Here is a 16,059-nt window from a genome sequence, read left to right as displayed (position 1 = left end):
ACACCCTGTCGGACACTTGCACAGCCTCCCCCACCAACATCCTCCCGCTAGAGTGGGACATTTGTTACAATCAATGAACACTGATACATCGTATCACCCAAAGTCCATAGTTTGTTTATATTAGTGTTCACTCTTGGTGGTGTATATTCTATGGGTGTGGACAGATGTCCAAATGAATGACCTGTATCCATTACTATTGTATCATACAGAACAGTTTCCCTGACTTCAAAATTCTCTGTGCTCTGCCTATTCACCCCTCCTCAAACCTTGGCAAACTCGGATCATTTTACTGTCTGCATAGTTTTGCATTTTCCAGATTGTCATGTAGTTTGAATCCTTATAATGTTTTTTTTTTTTTGGTTGTTGTTATGAAATCTTATCGTATTTCTATGTAAAAGGATATTTTAAAAAAGTGGAATAAAAGAGAAATAGCCCCCTTTGCATGGCTGGCAGATCACTGGCTTATTCTTTATCTTTTAACAGGGTTGACAGAATTGACAGACAATTCTTTGTTGTGGGGCTGTCCTGTGTATTGTAGGATATTTAGCAACATCCCTGGCTTCTACCCACTAGGTGCCAGTAGGATCACCCTCCCCAAGTTGTGACAATTTTGTCCAGTTTTGTTCCATTATGTTAACCTTGCTTCCCTTACTTAACTCAAGGTTCATGCAGGTTATTCTCTATGCCCACCCTTTACTTTTTTCTATAGCAGTTCTTTCATTTACCTGATTTCCTGTATTTCTTGCCACTTCCCAATTGGCAACTATATTGCTTGACTTCCATGTCTCCTTACTCTCAAGATTGATCTGTTCACTGACTAAACATTTATGGAGCCCCTCCTATGTGCTAGAAGCTGTGCTTGGCAAAGTGAAGTAAACAACTCACCAAATAGTAACAGAATGTGGTAAGTGCTCTGAAAGACATTAACAAAATGCTAGAACATAATAAGGGAGGATAAACCTCTCCTTAGGGTGTGAGGAACATCCTTTCTGAGAAGATGAAACCTGAAGGATAAGGAGGAACCAACTGGCCAAGAAGCACATGACAAGATGTTCAACATCATCAGTCATTAGGGAAATGCAAATCAAAACCACCATAAGAAACCACTTCAAAGCCACTAAGATGGCCATAATGAAAATTAACATGGGAAGGGGAGTGGATCAAAAGTGCTGGCAAAGATTTGGAGAAATTGAAACCCTCATACACTGTGGGAATGCAAAATGGTACAGCTGCTGTAGAAAACAGCTCATCATTTCCTCAAGAAGTTCAATCTAGGGTTACCATATGACCCAACAGTTTGACTCCTAGGTATATACCAAAGAAAACTGAAAACATACATTCACACAAAATTTTACATAACGTTCATAGCAGCATTATTCATAATAGCCAAAAAGTAGAAACAACTCAAATGTCCATAGACTGATGAACAGGTAAACAAAATATGGGCCATCCACACAATGTGCTATTCAGCCATAAAAAGGAATGAAGCACTGACACGTGCTGCAACATGGATGAACCTTGAATACATGATGCTCAGATGTAGAACGCCACATATTGTGATTCTTTTTATATGAAAGGTTCAGAAGAGGCAAATCCGTAAAGACAGAAAGTAGGTTGGTGGTTGTCATGGGCTGTGGGAATGGAAAATGGGGAGTGACTACTTTTAATGGGCATGGTTTTTTTGGGGGGGTGATTAAATTATTTTGGAATTATTGGTGATCGTTGTAAAACATTATTAATATGCTTAAAAACCACTGAATTGTATACTTTAAGATGTTTAACATGCTGAATTTTATGTTCTGTGAATTATTTTTTCTTGAGGTGAAATTCACAGAACATAAAATCAACTATTTTAAAGTGTACAATCCAGTGGCATTTAGTACATTCACAAGGAATGTGAAAAAAGATGACACTCACACGTAAGGTATGGAAGGACGTCAGTCTTCCCCTTGCCATTTTACTCACTTTTTTAAAAAAGAACCTTCCAAAGGAAGATTACTGACAGGCTCGTCATTTTACTTCCATGAAGTAAAAATTGTGAAGTCGCAGTACTAAGCCATTTGCAATTCCTTTATGCTGTTAAGAATTAAATGATCTTTTAGATGCTGGAAGTGCATCAACCAGAAACAGCACAGAAGTCCAGAGGGACGAGAGCTTTGTCACCCCAGTTGAACTGAGCAAGGGCGATGGAAGAGAGTGTGACAAATGGAAGGAATGGGAGCCAATCACAGAATTCACAGGTGCACGTGCGTAGGGAACGATACCGCCTACTTTGTCTTCCTTACTATGCTCCACATTTCCAATATGACGTTTTCCATTATGGTCTCCTTACAACGTCAGCTTCTTTGCTCAGAGACCATCCCTCTCATGTAGTCTGATGATTGGACCCTTTGCTCAGACCAGGAGGGAAAAATTAAAAAAATGAGGTTGTTTATTTATCCTTCCAGTCATCCCTCAAACCATCTAGGCAGGAAGGAATTATGGAGCAACATCTGTATACAAGGCACATATCATTTAAGAAATGGAAAATGGAAAAATGGCGAGGTTGATGGCTAGGGTGACGAGTCACCGCCCAGCATCTTTGTGGAAATTCAGTCCCACCACTAGGCAGAAAGACTTCAAAAAGCAACACTTGCCTGAGGTTGGAACACAAGCCTCCACTGTGAACTATTTGCAAAGATAATTCTCTAGGAGAGAAAAAGAGACCTGACAAGCTTTTTATATGTGTGTCAAGCTCTTCTAATACTTGAATGGTAATTTGGGGAATTTGCATACTACTGGGTGGTTAACCTTTGCCCCATATAATACATAGATATATTTTTCAAATTGAATAGGGTCTTAATTTCCAGTTACGGCTTTTTAAAATGCAAAATTAGTACAGTACTTTGAGTGAATAACAGGTCTGAAGAAACTATGCAATCTGCAATTTCCTGCCTTAAATGTGCACTGTAGTTAGTATTAACTGCTCTAGTTACAACCTGCAAAGAAGGAGAAAAACACATGGCAGCTCAGTCATTTAGCAAGTTTTGCTATGGTTGTTCCTGTTTATTTGTTTGCTTTTCACTATAAGCAGGTGGTTTTTACCTGTCTGTTTCTCAATTTCTGCATCTGTGATATGGGGATGATCAATGACACTGAATAATAAGAGTTGTTATGATATACATGAGATTATATCATGTGAAGTGCTTAGAGAGCAACAGCTGGTACGTGGTGAGTGCTTAAGAAACGCTAGTTATTACTATTAATGTTATTATTATAAAGTACATACAAGCTGTCACCTAGTTCACATCTATCAAGAATATTTAGTGTTTTTGGTAAACTCTCATTTTAAAAATTATCAGATGAAGATATATCATTTTTCTTGGTGGTTACCAAATTCTTTGAGGATAAAGGGAAATTTGGATATTTCAATGAGTTGGATTTTTCCATGGTAAAAACATGAAACAGATGAGAGAATTGAGATGACTAAATACAGGTATAGCATACAGAATCCTTGTAAAAATATCTTATGATGGGAAAGCTGAATTTTCCTCTAGATCAAGGGCAACATGCAAGGAAGTGGAAACAGTGGTGAGTTTTCAGAGGACTATGCAAATAGGTTGCAAGTTGAGTCATGTAGAAATACCAGTGACCGGGATCCATGTAACTACTATCGAAGAAACAGAGATGAATGTCTGAGCAGAATCATGACAGATACAAGCAGTGATGTGTGGGTGGGGCTTTATTATTTCTATGAGCGATTCAGGGGCTGAATCAAAAATTTGGTGAAATAAAATAAAAATGGAGAGGAAGATGATGGGCAAAAGAAATCGAACATCTTTGGAGACAGCACTGATGTAGTAGAGAAAGCATGGCGATCACATGGAGGGAACTCAGGGAGATGGCCTTTTAAAAGTTAGCCTTCAGGTTTTTTCTTACTTTAGGTATTTTTCTCAAAACATGAAATCTCTTCTATATCAGGGACTATGGTTTGGCGCAGAATGTGTAAAATGCTTCTACGAATCTGAGGACATTTTATAGCTATTTATTATAACTATGATTAGTCAGAAATTCTCTAAAACTTGTATTTTTATTTATTTTTATTTTTTAATTATAGTTGACATATAGTATTATATTCATTTCAGGTGTGCAACGTAGTTATTAAACATTTAAAACTTGTATTTTAAAAATTTTAGAAAGCGAGGAAAAGACCCAATGAGGTAAATAAAGGATAACTAATGCAAGCTGTGCCCCAGTGAACTTGGCCCAGGACTGGGGCAGGAGCTGGGGTTTCTGGCGGAAACACTCTGATCACCTTCTATTTGTTGGGGTCAATGTCTTCACACCGTTCGGGGTCTCAGTTCCTTCTTCGATGAGTTAAAGATGCCTGAGCACGAGATTGCCAAGATGCATTCCAATTCTAAAAGTCGATGACTTCTGTGCATGTCAAAGAATTCAACATAGACTTAGATGAGTGCACATTGTCACAAACAAGAAAAATTTTCTAGTTAATTATCAGGCATAGGGTAATGTCCTGTACTGTTACATATTATGACTTATTTATTCTAAAATTAATTCAGCACAATAAGTATTCACTTAGGTATAATTCAAGCAAATTATTTTAAGGTTGTTTTTTTTTTAATGATTTAAGCTCTTTGTTATTTTTTTTTAACATAGCATGATAAATTAACTTCCTATGTTCCATTAAGATGACCCATTCATTGTGGAAAAGGATGTCCCATTAAATCAAGCCGAGTATCTCATTTCTCCACTTAATGGCTTTAGTTTTCTTTGTATTTTATTTTTCAAGACAAGTTTTATTTTTCTAGATAGGGCTTTCCTTTCCCAGTCTATGAAGAGCTGAAATTTCAACTGCTTTCTTTTTAGATGGGCTCCACAATTTCTCACCAGGGCCGAAGGCTTGCAACAAAATGGAATTAAATTGAATCATGGACCTTTTATCTATTTAACAAATACCCTCTGAGTCCATCCTGCAGTCCTGGTGTGCTAGGACACGAGAAGGAAAGACAGGATGATTGCGACCTTAAGAAGCTCACAGCCTTCCTGATGCAGTGGAGAAAGAGGAAACCATCGCCAGGCATATTGATGTCATGATATGGATGATCCTTAATGAATAATCATTTTTATCTTTTAAACAAAATTCCTTAGCAACAATTGCTTGTGAAATATACATGTGAAATTTGATCAATATGCTATTGGTGGGAAGCAGAGCTCTAGTAATATCTCTCTGTGGTTGTCAAAACAAATTCAAAGCCAAGATAGTGACTGGGTTGAAGTAATTAATACTATTTTGGTATAAGCATCACTTAACAAAGCAGTTAAGACAAAAGCATGGAAATGATAGCTGCTAAACATAGTAGTCATATTTTCCCTCCCTGTCCCCCACCTCCTATTATGCTGTTTTATAAAAGAGAGCTATTGGGGTAAGGCATCTTAGCAGGAAAAAAAACTACTCAGATATAACTTACGGAAGGAATTCTGTCTTACCTTTCCTTTCATCCCAGTTTATTCTTTGCCCAGAGGTTACATAGACACTATTCCCATGAGGTCGGGTCCCATGGGATTGGGTAAAATAACATACGTTAAACAATTCTTCACAGTCAGACTCTCTCACTTTGCATTTGGATGTGCCCTGCACTATAATAAGCCCGTACTTATTATATATATATATAGTTCTCTTTGCTTCGCTGTTCTTTCCCATGTGGTACAGAGATGCTTGGTAGTGTCTCTAAGGGCAGTGTTTATCCTCACCTCCCAGCTCCCTCACTTTTGTGAATTAAAGTTAGACACTGCTGTAAGATTCTTTGGTTCCTGCTTTGTTGGAAAAGCTTTTAGTGGCAATATCTGTGATCACTGGTGTATTAAATGTCAGGCCTCAAATAATTATTCTGCCCTGAGCTGATGGTAAACTAGGAGACTAACCCTGTACTTTTCATTCTGCACCTGGAAACTTCCCTTCAGAGTTCAACACATACAAGTCAAAAAGGTGCAAACTCAGCTCCAATGTGTATCCCACTTTACCTCAAAAAGAATTAAAAAAATTGAATTCACAGAACCTAGGCTAAATACTACCATTAAAGGAAATTGCATTCACCACATTTCCATGAGAATGGCAAAGAGAATGAGGATAAATGCAAGAATACATCTTGGATCTCTTCTTACTGATTTGTCAGGTTGTGGCAGAACTTAGAAAAGCAGGAAAAGATGTGACTTCTACTCTTTGGGATCAGATACATTTTTATTCAAAATTATTTTAAAAGTATTATTTGGTAATTATTTCTTTTGTCTGTTTGAAAACGAAAGCAAGTTAAAGAGTCCAGTGGACTTGCAAATCTTCCTATATTTAAAAAATTTCATAGTCTCTCTAGTGTAAGAATCTAGGGATCATTTTTGTAGTGTAATTTAATTCCTTGTAATTCGTGTTCTTTTCATGTGATCTCTTGAATTAAAAAAAAAATTATCAGTGTTCGTAAGTAGAAAGTAGGGTTCTAAACAACACCAATTAAATGTACAATATGTTAGGCACTGCCTGCCAGCTGGTAACGTTTGAGATTTGTGGTTTTCAAAATATATGTAATTAAGCTATCTGTTCAATTGATATCCGAATCAGCATGCCTTTATTCGGTAATACAGAATTTGATACTGGAGAATAAATAAGGGTAAGCCTATGGCACTTAGGTTTTGGAGCTAGGATTATAAATATGAATAGGCTTAAGGAAATAAATCAAGCAGCATGCGCGATGGGCCCTGCCCTCCCTGGGAACCGCACAGCAGAACTCAGGGGACAGGCACAAACCCACTCGACAACCAGTTGGCGCACGGGCCCGCTCCTGCAGTTCGGGCGCATACCCACGCCCGCGCGCGTCACGTGCATGTGGGGGCTGCGGAGCTGGCCCGAGCGCTGTGGGCTTGTCCCAGCCGTAGCCCCATGTCTTCTTTCACACCCACAGGGGATCTTGCCGGATGATTCTGCTGTCAGAAGCCAGCTTGCTTAAGGGACGTCATTTTCTTGAACACAGTCACGATATATTTTAAAGGCATGGCATGTGTGCACACAAGTGCATCTTATAGATTAGGGCAAAAAAGATACCCCGTGCACATCCAAAAGTCGAAAGCCCTGTCTGCTCTGCCATTTGCACTTGTCATATGTAGAACCATTTTAACCTCGGGAATGAAACAGTTTTATAATAGGGGGGTGGGGAGGCCCATTTATCTACTGGGACTGTTTTACTGCACCCATCTTTAGGAGGTGCCCAGTTTGATAGGTGCCTAATGATTTCTGTTGTCCTTTTATTTAGCATTTGCTCATTTTGGAAAAAAGGAATAAATATTAAAAGCACAAACAATCTTTAAGCTGGTAGTTACAAAAATAGAGGCTCAATCAGATTTAGATCAGACTTTTTTGTCATAAATACTTCATAGGCGGCATATTTCCTTTGTCACATCAAGGGCACATAATACCTAGTGGCTTCTCTTTTTGTGATGACAGTATATGTTGACAGAAACCATCGACCTGATGTATTCATCGTAAAGGTCCCCGCCAGCTCTTCACCTGTGGCTTTAACAGCCCTCGATAATCATTTCTTAGATAGTTAACTCATTAGGGGTTGTGAAATGGCAATGGTTTAATATGTCATTCCTTCTTCATTTATTAGCAGGATTTTTTCTCATTCATTATTTGATTACCCTGAGAAACAGTTCATACAGGAAAGGCAGAATCAATGCTTGACTCTTTATTTTTATTTACCCATTTTTGGAATAAAGAGTTTCCTTCCTATCCTATCAAAGGTGACCAATGAATCCATTTTTGGAGCCTTACTGGAAACCAGTGGATATGCTCATACTTGATGTATCTCACTCAATATGCTGCAGTTTATTTACTTACTTATTTAATGCTAAAAATGTTCCTCTTTCAGCCAGTGCTCCTGTGTCCTTCTGACATGACCCCAGAAGTCTTCCTTGCTTCTGGTACAACACGATGTTCCAAAGTCAGAGAAACATGTTAAATGGTATCACAAAGAAGCCATCAGCAAAATTTAGAATGTGAGATATTCCACAGGACAAACTGTTCACTTTCGTCAGCAATAAATTGCAAGGGGGAAAAGAATGAGGGCGTGAAATCTATGGATTGAAAGAGATTGGAAAGACGTTTGATAAATGCAAAAAAAAATTTTTTTAAAAATCCTTGTTTGGATCCTGATTAAAAAAAAAAATCTGTAGAAAACAATATATGAGAAAATCAAGGAAATTTTAATGCTGGTTGGCTTTCTGATGATACTAAGGAGTCATTAAAAATTTTAGATGTGGTAAGATGATTGTAGTCATGTTAAAAAGACTCTTTTTATTTTAAAGGTACATTACTGAAGTGTTTGTGGTTGAAATTATATGATACCTGAAATATGTTTTAAAATAATCTAATTGGGGTGAAGAGAGGAAGTAGGTGTGACATTGATGGAGTAAGATTGGCCTTGTGTTGATAATTGTGGAAGCTGGGTGATGAATACATGGGGGGTTCCCCATGTTAATCTCTCTGGTTTTCTATATGTTTGAAAATTGCATAGTAAAAAGTTTAAATATATTTTAGTATAGAAGTCACCCTAGAAGGAAGCTGAAAAGTAAGTGATTATGGTAGAACGATACCATCTTCGTAAATAAAGTCTTGCCTAAGTCACAAACGTCCTAGTCACCTGCCTGCCAGCTGCAGTAGCAGAGTCCGAGGAAAGACCTGGTGACTAATGAGGGAGAATATTGTTTTCTATGACTGAGGTATGCCACGGGCCTCTGCTCGGTGCATTGCATGCATTTAACTAATTTAATCCTCACAATCACTTTATGAGATCAGTACTATTATAATACCCATTTTATGAAAAAAAAAACAGCTTCAGAAAGACCATTCACTTGATAAGCAGCAGAGATAGGCATCAAACCAAGGTCTGGCTCTGGAGCCCATACTATTGATAAAAACAACATCCATAGCTCTTAATAGATGCCAGCCCTGTTCTGTGCTTATAATGTAAACATTAATCCATTTCATGTTTACAACAATAATCCTCTGAGGAAGATACTCTCAATAAACCTTTTGCACAGATGAGAACATCGAGATACAGACAAGTGAAGTAACTTTGCAAAGCCACATGGCTAGCAAGTGACAGAGTGCCTCCACCCCCACTCTGCTGCCTCTCACACTATTAGCCACTCAATCCCACTGACAACTATCAGAGCAGGGTCCTTCTTTCCTGATTTAATAAACATCTATTGAGCATATGCAAGAGGTCCCCTTTGTTAGAGGTGCTGGGATATAGTGATGAACAAGACAGGTTTTTCTTGCCTTCCAGTGGCTTACAGTTTCCTGACATCATGAATCTCTAAGGAGCTATTTAAGAGATGATGGGGCTAAAATTCAGAAGCTCATGCTATCTGTTGGCACATCCTTATTTGAAGTTGAATTGGAAAGAAGACTGAACCAGCAGCCCAAAGAAGGGCTCTCCGGAACCTTAGAATGTCTAAGGTAAGGCTCTGAAGGAAGATGCCTGTGGACCCTCTTGCTTCACACTATGAAGCTCCACTGCTGGGACCAGTGGGTCCCTATCCCCCAGGAAACCATGCTCATTCCTGTCCTAGAATCTGCTCTCCTGCTGGGTTCTGTTCACCCCTTACCTCATCTCTACTTTGGCTCTCATTGAGCTTCCCTTCTTTGAAATCTCAATGCCTTTATTGGTCTGCACTAATCAACTTAGTATTTAATTATACATATTGTTACCTAGCAATATGCCAATTGTTACCTAACAGTTTTACTGTGTATATCTTGCCTCCTTCCTTAAATTGTAAATATTTGGAAGACAGAGACTAGGTCCTATATTTCATTGATATTCCCCTAGCAAGCCCCAAACCATGGAGTGAGTACTCATTAAATATTATTTAAATGAGTAAATTACGTTTACCACAGTACAGTATAAGTTAGATGTAGAAGCATAAGTTATCTCTCTAATTAGGTGTGTGCCTCACGGCAAATTATTCACATCTTTTATGTCTTAGTTATCTTACCTGTAAAATGAGATAACAGTTTCTACTTCATGCTTGTAGAGTACTTAGCACAATGCTTGGCACAGAACAAAGGTTTACAATGTTAGCAGCCGGTATTTTTATTATTAACTGCCTAGCAAAGTAAGGTTTTATTGACTAACTAGAGCATTTTTGCCTACATGTGAAGTCAAATTAATCAGAAGGTTGCTATCATTTAATTGGTTGCTATCATTTAATTGGCTGGGAGGTTGTGGGCTATAGTGGAAGCAGAATGGGCACGAAGGCTGGACCAGAGTTCAAATCTCACCTCTGACACTGGCTGGGAGACCTTGGCTTTTATGAGCCTCTTTTTGTTCACTTGAAAAATGGAAGTAATTATAGTATCCCATTGGTCTGTTGTATGGTTCAGAAATGATGAATATAAAGCACCTACCCAGAGCTTGACACAAAATGCATCTTAGATAAACCATTCTCTTAATATCAGCAAACCTATAGTGTCCCTCTCTACAGAGACTATGTGTACTTAGTAGATGAGACATTTCTGGTTGTTCATTGGCCCCGCTTTTCTAGAAAGTTCTACCCCTGTAGTCTAACTGTAATACCTCTGCTCCTCTGAATTCTTGGTATTTAACTATATTACTTGCTGTTATATAATCCCAGGATGCTTGGCACATGGTAGACACTTAATGAATTTGAATGACTCAATAACTTACCTTTTATAGATGCATATACGAGGACTGACAATTAAGTTTGTGAACTTGCCACCGTGTGCTTACATTGGCAACACTGTGCAAACAACTGGTACGGTTTCATAACCTTGGTATATCAGTGCCTCACAGCTTTGTTTGTGTCCACGTATGGCCGCGTCTTGCTACTGTGTTTCCCCAAAAAGAAGACCTAGCCAGACCATCAGCTCTAATACGTCTTTTGGAGCAAAAATTAACATAAGACCCGGTATTATATTATACCCAGTCTTATAGTAAAATAAGACCGGGTCTTATATTAATTTTTGCTCCAAAAGACGCATTAGAGCTGATGGTACAGCTAGGTCTTATTTTTGGGAAACATAGTAAGTAGCTTTCACTATTGTTGTTGCGTGTTTTTGTGTGCCGTCGCAAGAATGTCAGAGTTTGAATTAGAGCAACGAGCAACATTAAATTTCTTGTTAAACTTGGCAAGAGTGGAAGTGAAATCAGGGACATGTTAGTCCAAGTTTATGGGGATAATGCCATGAAGAAAACGGCAGCGTACAGATGGATTAAACGTTTTTCTAAGGGGAGAGAACGTGTCACCGATGAAGACAGGTCAGAGCAGCCAGTAACAAGCAGAACTGATGAAACCATTGCAAGAATTCATCAAATTGTGCATCGAAATCATCGGCTGACTATGAGAAGCATAGCAGACCAAATAAACATTAATAGAGAAACAGGAAAATCTTGGCATGAGAAAGATGTGTGCACAAGTGGTGCCGAAGGAGCTCACCGATGAACTAAAGCAAAGGAGAATTGAAGTTTTCCAAGACCTTTTAGAGAGGCAAGATGATGTTTTGGGCCATGTTATCAGTGGTGATGAAACATGGGTGTACTAATACAACCCTGAAACAAAGCATCAAAGTGCACAATGGAAGTCAGCCAATTCTCCATGACCCAAAAAGTTCCGTCAGTCCAAATCAAAAGTCAAAACGATGTTGCTAACCTTTTTTGGTATCAGAGAAATTATTCATTATGAATTTGTACCAACTGGACAAACAGTTAACCAAGTTTACTATTTGGAAGTGCTGAAAATGCTGCGTGAAAAAGTTAGATGAAAACAACCTGAGCTTTTCGCCAACAATTCATGACTCTTGCATCACGACAATGCACCAACTCACACGGCCCTGTCTGTAAGGGAGTTTTTAGCCAGTAAATAAAGAACTGTATTGGAACATCCTCCCTACTCATCTGATCTGGCCCCCAGTGACTTCTTTCTTTACCCAAAGATAAAGGAAATATTGAAAGATAGGCATTTGATGACATTCAGGATATCAAGGGTAGTATGAAGACAGCTCTGATGGCCATTCCAGAAAAAGAGTTCCAAAATTACTTTGAAGGGTGGACTAGGCACTGGTGTCAGTGCGTAGCTTCCCAAGGAAAGTACTTCAAAGGTGACCATAGTGATATTCAGCAATGTGGTATGTAGCACATTTTCAAGGATGATTTCGTGAACTTAATTGTCAGACCTCGTAGAAATAAGGCAGGATGCTGTTGGCTGCTAAAGTAATTACACAAATTATGTTCATTAAATTATGTTCCCCAAATATAGCAATTCCTTTCTTCAGTATACCTGTTCTTATTCATCTTTGTGTCCCCAAAATATAGGCTACTAAATGATTCCTATTAGGCAATAGATATAAAGCCCTTGGCAATGTCCGAGGCACAAAGTAATTAGTAAATATTACCGCTGTATACATGTAACACACATCATCTACTGTGAACTTTGAAACTTTGCTCTTATTCTAGCTTTCTAGTGATCCTTGTTATGGAAAGAATTTGCATGCAATTGCTAATTTCCCCAAATATTTTCACATTCATTACTTTCATATGATCCCCAAACTCCAAAGAACTAGACTGATTTTGAAGACGAGCTGTGTGCAAGTTATCTAATTTCTTTTCTCATTTTTGTCAAAGAAATTGGGGATCACCTCATGGGGTAGTTGTAAGGATTAAATGAGATAATCTATGGAAAGCACTGACCACATATATTAGCTACTGTTATTGAGGTAGAGCATTATTAACCTAGTTGCTGACTGGAAAAACCAGAACACAGTAGTTAAATGACTTATATTGTTTGCTCAGAGTGTTAGTGGTAGACGTGGACTTGAAGATCAGCACTGATGGTTTCACAGTGCAACTGTCAGGGAAGAGTCTGATTCATATTTTTGTTCACTGCTGCGTCCCAGCACCTAAATAATAGGCACTCATATATGTGGTGAATAAATTAAACACAAAGTTTTAAGCCTGGAAATGGTAACATAAAGATCATTTGTGAAAACAACTGGTTTGTCAAATAGGGAAACTGAGGCTCAGGTACTTTTAAGTGAGCCATGGGCATGTTTTGTATTTGTTTTGGTTCTTTGTGTCTGCACAGTGCTTTTAAAAAATTGAAGTAATTGCCAAATTAGGTTTGGTCACATATGAATGGAAAACCCAAATTAGTGGCTTATATAGGACAGAGGTTTCTTTCCTCTTTTACGTAAAAGAAAAATCTAAAGGTAGGCAATTCAAAGTGGTGACTCCTGAGTCAGCAGGAACCTTGAACCTGTATTTCTGCCCCACCGTTCTTAATACATGGATTCTTTCCTCCATATTGTGTTATGGTACAGAGTGGCTGCCAGGCTCCAGCCATTTGCCTTCTGTCAGGGAGGAAGATAAAGAGCGCAAAAGGGGCACTTCCCAGCGGAGCTGGCCCAGGAGACGACCTGGATATTAAGGAGATTACCTGGACGTTTCCCACAACTTCCTCTTTTATCTCATTATACACCCAAGATGCCAAGGGAAGTTGGGAAATGTATTCTCTTATCTGGGAAACTTGCTCAGGTTATAAGCAGGGTTCTGTTGTAAAGAAAAAGAGTGAAGCGGACATTGGGTAGGCAGTTTCTGTCAACAGTTTAAAACATAGAAAAATGTACATAGCTGTTTGGATTTCTCTTGTAAAAATCAGCAGATGGAGCTGAGTTTAGGGCGAAGGGGAAGTTTCAGGTGGATTGGAAGGGAGAGCCAGATGAAAGGGAGGGGGCCCAGGAAGGCTCCGCGGAGCAGAAGGGAGGGGACTGATGTTAAAGGAAGTGACGAGCGATGAGGATTTGGCACTGGTCTGATGAAATTCGTGTTTGGAGAGCATTACTTAATCTGGTAATAATAAGGAGACTGCGTTAAACATCAGGGAGACAGAAAGAACAAATAGGGGACCCCTGCAGAGATCCAGGCATGAAGTGATGAGAATCCAGACCAGCGATAGCGATAGAAATATAATGAAAACTACACATGGAATTGTAAATTTCCTAGTAGCCACTTTCAGAAAAGGGAAAAAGAAATGGGTGAAATTGACTTTCATAGTAGATTTCACTTATCCAATCTATCTAAAATATGATTCTCATTTGAACGTGTAATCAACATAAAAACTATCAGTAAGATATCGTTCATGCTTTGTTTTTGTACTCAGTCTTTGAAATCCAGTGTGTATTTTGCATTTCCAGCATGTCTCAATTCGGATGCTAAATTTTCATCAGAAATACTCGGTCTATATTGAGATTGCACCAAATTTATAGCTGAAAAAGTACATTCACATGCTCAAGTTATCCCAGATATACTTAATTTTGTTTCCGCTGAATTGAGTATCTGTTTTTAAATTTAAGTTAATTAAAATTAAATGAAATTAAAAATTTAGTTCCTTGATTACTCACCTCATTTCATAGCCCCCTGTGGCCAGTGGCTTCCATGCTGGACAGAAAGAAAGGACCCAGTTTAACACGCATGGCTCATAAAAGATTCTCATCAGATGGAACACTTCTGACAAGACTCCTATTATCATTGTTTTGCAAAAGCACTAAATTTATCACCATTTCACATATTTCCTAGACTTGCCAGGTCCCTTTACATCTCCTGTCCCTGCTCGTGAAATGCTTTTCTCCTGCTTTTTTCCTCTGAAAAATGTTTGTTTATCTTTCAAGTCTCCATGCACTCCTTTCAAGTCTGTAAAACCTACCCAATGTTCTTCAGGCCTGGTTTTTGCCCCCTCCTATATCACCCTTTCATTGATCTGTGATATTCTTGAGGTGGAAAACCATGTCTTGTCTCTGAACCCCAGCACATGGAAGGGCCTTAGAGGTTCGTAATCAAGGTTATAGAATGAAGAAGACCTGAAGTTTAGCCTACCCCTTGCGTCTCAATCAGAACTTTAGTCAGCAGCATTTTAAAAGGATATGTTCAGGCTTTTCCTTTTCTGGAGACGGTGCCTGCAGGCATTCAGAATGGTCCAGGGTTTGACAAACCGTCAGAGGCTGTCCTATAATATAGCTTCTAACAAAAACTACGTTGTCCTGAAGCCCTGGTAATAGAATTGTTTACCTTTATACCAAGAAGGTTGGGAAAGCACCCAAATCATGTGGCGTGTGCCCAGGACGACCTCGTGGAGTTCGTGCTGTGAGACCTAAAGTTCTAATAAGGTTGTCTTAAATGAACAAACATGTCAGCAGGGACTATGGTGGATCCATGTGTGCTAAACGTATCTATGACAAGATCAAGCATGCTTCCTTATCGAGGAGCAGAAAAGCGTTGTGAAAATGTTGAAGGCACAAGCACAGTCAGAAAGCTAAATAAAAAAATGAAGCTTTTTTGAGTAATAAAAACAATTACAAGGCTAAAAAATAAAAAAATAAAAGGATATGCTCGGGCTTCTTAATTCAATTTTTGCTTTATCTGTTTGAATATCACTGGACAGGTCCCTTCCAAATAGCACAGTTCAGGATGGCTTCTAACTTTGTGCTTCCATATATAAAATCTGCTTGGTGCTGTTTTGTATAAAACTCTCATCTTTTTTAGGCTTAAACACTTGCTTCACACTGCTATACTAAATATATTATAGTATGTTCTGGAACTTGTTTTCTTCATCCAGCAATAAATCGTGGGTACCTTTCCAGTTCAAAAAAAAGTCTGTCTATCTATCCATCCATCTATCTAATCTTATTCTTTCCAATAGCTGCATTGTATTCCTTTGTATGGATATACCATATTTTATTTAACTAATCTGATACTGATGGCTATTGGGGCTATTTCAGATTTTCAAAATAACAACTAACAATACAAATACAAAGGTCACCTTTTCTCACACATGTTTATATATTTATGTAAATATTTCTATACAATAAATTCCTACAATCTGGAAGGTCAGAGGGAATGTGCACTTAATTTCAATAGATTTTGCCAAATTGCCTCCCTACCAGTTGAGATCATCTAAGGCTACTATATTAAAATAAATATGCAAGAATATTACATTAGA

The 16,059-nt window shown here is 38.4% G+C and overlaps 1 pseudogene; it reads left to right on the top strand.

Moving 5' to 3' along the window:
• The first annotated feature begins 15,031 nt into the window (after positions 1 to 15,031).
• LOC117018439 (60S ribosomal protein L34-like) lies at positions 15,032 to 15,376 on the top strand (annotated as a pseudogene).
• The last annotated feature ends 683 nt before the right edge of the window (positions 15,377 to 16,059 follow it).

The sequence above is a fragment of the Rhinolophus ferrumequinum genome, chromosome 27 (genome assembly GCF_004115265.2).
Source record: "Rhinolophus ferrumequinum isolate MPI-CBG mRhiFer1 chromosome 27, mRhiFer1_v1.p, whole genome shotgun sequence".
Taxonomy (NCBI): domain Eukaryota; kingdom Metazoa; phylum Chordata; class Mammalia; order Chiroptera; family Rhinolophidae; genus Rhinolophus; species Rhinolophus ferrumequinum.
This window is presented reverse-complemented; position numbering and strand designations above follow the sequence as displayed.